The 3779-nt window shown below is 39.8% G+C and overlaps 1 pseudogene; it reads right to left on the bottom strand.

Annotated features, from left to right (window-relative positions):
• Positions 1 to 1353: 1353 nt before the first annotated feature.
• Positions 1354 to 3311, bottom strand: LOC112390398 (zinc finger protein 268-like; annotated as a pseudogene).
• Positions 3312 to 3779: the final 468 nt, after the last annotated feature.

The raw sequence follows: 3779 nt of genomic DNA, 5'->3' as shown, positions 1-3779 counted from the left end.
ATCACATCTCCAAACAAAACGATTTTTGTTTCAGCCCCAACCCCCAAGTCCTTACAACTTTTTCTTCTCACACATTGGCTAAAATTGCCATTACACTTCTATAATTAAAATGATGAGAATTCTGTAATTTGATAATTTGATTAAAAAGTGGCAATAACTAAAGCTATTCTGGGTAATCTATTTAGAAGGAACTAATTAATAATGGCAGCAGACTACACAAAGCATATTTTACAGTACAGAGAAAGATAACACCTAAACATCCTAGGTCTTATGATGTAATCCTTATTGTTTTCCTGGTTATTACATTTACTTACACACTTTAAAAAATCTTTATGTTCTATTATGAACATGCATATTATTGACATTTAAACATTTTCTCCATCTTTTCCTAAAAGTTTGGAACATCTTTACAACTTTAATTTGTAAAGGAAATTATTTTTTCTAAGCGAACAAAAATAATAGTGAAGTAAACTCTTCTGCTGAGGCTTATCCCATTTGAAACATTCATAAAATCTTCTTTTCTTGTATTTTTTTTTTCTAGCTTGGTTTCTCCAAGGTATGAGCTTCCAATACGTGCAATTCATTCGTTTTATATTTTCTCTCATTAAAATCCTAATTCTTATTAAATTATGAATTTCAAAGGATTGTATTCTATATTCATTTGCATTATGGGATTCCTCTTTGTGGATGTTAGCATATTAGAAAATGACTTCCTGACATTCATTTCATTCATATTGTTCCTCACCTGCACAAACTTAAAGAAATGGTATGACTTCTTGCTGAGAACTTTCATAGGGTTCACTGAATTGATAGGGTTCCTGTGTACATTTACTGATATTTTTTGGTGTACATAAAAAACAGTGTTCTTTGGATGCCCCTCCACATGCTATACATTCACGGTGTACCATGAGATTATTCCATTTATAGAGTTTCTCTCCTGTACGAATTTTCTGGGAATTCCTGTGAATTGACTTTTTAAAGAAAAATTATTTATTTATTTTTGGCTGCATTGGGTCTTCATTGCTATGCGCGGGCTTTCTCTAGTTGCATCAAGTGGGGGCTGCTCTTCATTGTGGTGCGTGGACTTCTCATTGCAGTGGCTTCTCATGTTGCAGAGCATGGGCTCTAGGCACGTGGACTTCAGTAGTCGTGGCACATGAGCTCAATAGTTGTGGCTCACGGGCTCTAGAGCACAGGCTCAGTAGTTGTGGTGCACGGGCTTAGTTGCTCCACAGCATGTGTGATCTTCCTGGACCAGGGATCGCACCTGTATCCCCTGCATTGGCAGACGGATTCTTAACCACTGTGCCACCAGGAAAGCCCTGAATTGACTTTTGAGAGAAAGTTTCTTACATTTACTTCACCAATATGTTTCTCATCTGTATGAGTTCTCTGATGCGTAATGAGCTGTGACTTCCAACAAAAGGTTTTCCCACATTCGCTGCACTTACAGGGTTTTTCTCCTGTATGAGTCCTCTGATGTGCACTGAGAATTGATTTCGGAGAGGTTTTTCCACATTCACTGCACCCATAGGGTTTCTCCCCTAATGAGTCCTCTGATGTACAATGAGCTGAGATTTCCTAACGAAGGCTTTTTCATACTCATTGCATCGAGAGGGCTTCTCTCTTGTGTTCATTCTGATGTATAATGAGCCGTAATTTTTCACTGAAGGATTTCTGACATTGACTGCATTTATAAGGGTTTTCCCCTGCATGAGTTCACTCATGTACAATGAGAAGTGACTTCCAAATGAAGGCTTTCCCGCATTTGTGACATTCGTATGGTTTGTCTGCTGAATGAGTTCTCATGTGTATAATGAGGTATGACTTGCTACTAAAGACTTTCCTACACTCACTGCACCTATAAGGTTTTTCCCCAACATGAGTTCGCTGATGTGAGATGAGCTGATCTTTTCTGTTAAAGGCTTTCTCACATTCACTGCATTCATAGGGATTCTCTCCTGTGTGGGTTCTCTGATGTACAATAAGGTTTGACTTTGTATTAAACGCTTTCCGACATTCACTGCATTCAAAGGGTTTCTCTCCTGTATGAGTTTTCTGATGTATCACGAACTGTGACTTCAAGCCAAAAGTTTTCCCACTGTCATTGCATTCATAGGGCTTCTCCCCTGCATGAGTTCTCTGGTGTGAGATGAGATGATATTTCTGACTGAAGGCCTTCCCACATTAACTACAACCACAGAGTTTCTCTCCTGTGTGGGCTCTCTGATGTGCAATAAGGCTTGACTTTGTATTAAACGCTTTCCAACATTCACTACATTCAAAGTGTTTCTCTCCTGTATGAGTTTTCTGATGTATCACGAACTGTGACTTCAAGCCAAAAGTTTTCCCACAGTCACTGTATTCATAGGGCTTCTCCCCTACGTGAGTTCTGTGCTGTGAAATGAGCTGGTATTTCCGACTGAAGGCTTTCTCACATTCACTGCATTCATAAGGATTCTCCCCTGTGTGAACTCTCTGATGTATAACAAGTTGTGAATTAAAACTGAAGGCTCTCCGACATTCACTGCATTCATGGAGTTTCTCTCCTGTGTGAGTCCTCTGATGTATAATGAGGTAGGACTTTATCCTAAAAGCTTTCCCACATTCATTGCATCCATAGGGTTTCCCTCCTATGTGACTTATCTGATGTACAATGAGCTGTAACTTCAAATTGAGCGCTTTTACACACTGATTACAGCCATAGGGTTTTACCCCAGTGTGTGCTCCCTGATGTACAATGAGCTGTGACTTGAAAGTAAAGGCTTTCCCACATTCGCTATAACCATAAGGTTTCTCTCCCATGTAGGTTCTCTGATGTACCATGAGGTTTGATTTTGTATTAAAGGCTTTTTGACAATCACTGCATTCATAGGTTTCTCTCCTGTTTGAATTCTTTGATGTATAATGAGTTGTGGTGATTTCAAACCAAAAGCTTTCCTACGTTCATGACACCAATAGGGCTTCTGACCTGAATGAGTTCTCTGGTGTGAAACAAGCTGGTCTTTCATACTGAAGACTTTCCCACATTCACAGCATTCACAGGGATTCTCCCGCATGTGAATTCTCTGATGTGTAACAAGTTGTGAATTGAAACTGAAAGTTTTCTGGCAAACACTGCATTCATGTAGTTTCTCTCCTGTTTGAGCTCTTTGATGAACAATGAGGTAGGACTTTCTGCTGAAGGCTTTCCCACATCCACTACCTTTGTAGCGTTTTTCTTCTGAATGAGTTTGCTGATGCACCACAGGGTATGACTTGCTGCTGAAGGCCTTCCCACAGTAACTGCATTCAAAGGGTTTTCCTCCCATACGTATTTGTTGGCATATGAGCTGTGACTTTCTGTTGGCAGTTTTTCCAGGTTCATTACTTTCACAGTATTTTATTCCAGTAAGAGCTTGCTCATGTTTAGAATGGAAGGATGATTCCCTATGTGCATGAAACCCATTAGGATTCTTTCCAGCATTATTATTACTAAAATCTATATTATATTTCAAACTTTCCACTTGTGACACATTTATGAAGTTTTTGTCTTTAAAAAATTTCTTTTTTTGGTTGTGTTTGATCTTCACTGCTGTGCATGGACTTTCTCTAGTTGTGGTGCACGGCCTTCTCATTGTTGTGGCTTCTCTTGTTGCAGAGCACAGGCTCTAGGCACGCAGGCTTCAGAAGTTGTGGCACGTGCACTCAGTAGTTGTGGCTTGCAGGCTCTAGAGCTCAGGCTCAGTAGTTGTGGTGCACAGGCTTAGTTGCTCTGCGACATGTGGGATCTTCCCAGG

The sequence above is a fragment of the Neophocaena asiaeorientalis genome, unplaced genomic scaffold, assembly GCF_003031525.2.
Source record: "Neophocaena asiaeorientalis asiaeorientalis breed wild unplaced genomic scaffold, Neophocaena_asiaeorientalis_V1.1 scaffold1359, whole genome shotgun sequence".
Lineage (NCBI taxonomy): Eukaryota > Metazoa > Chordata > Mammalia > Artiodactyla > Phocoenidae > Neophocaena > Neophocaena asiaeorientalis.
The sequence above is the reverse complement of the archived record's forward strand: the minus strand, read 5'-3'. Positions and strand labels throughout refer to the sequence as shown.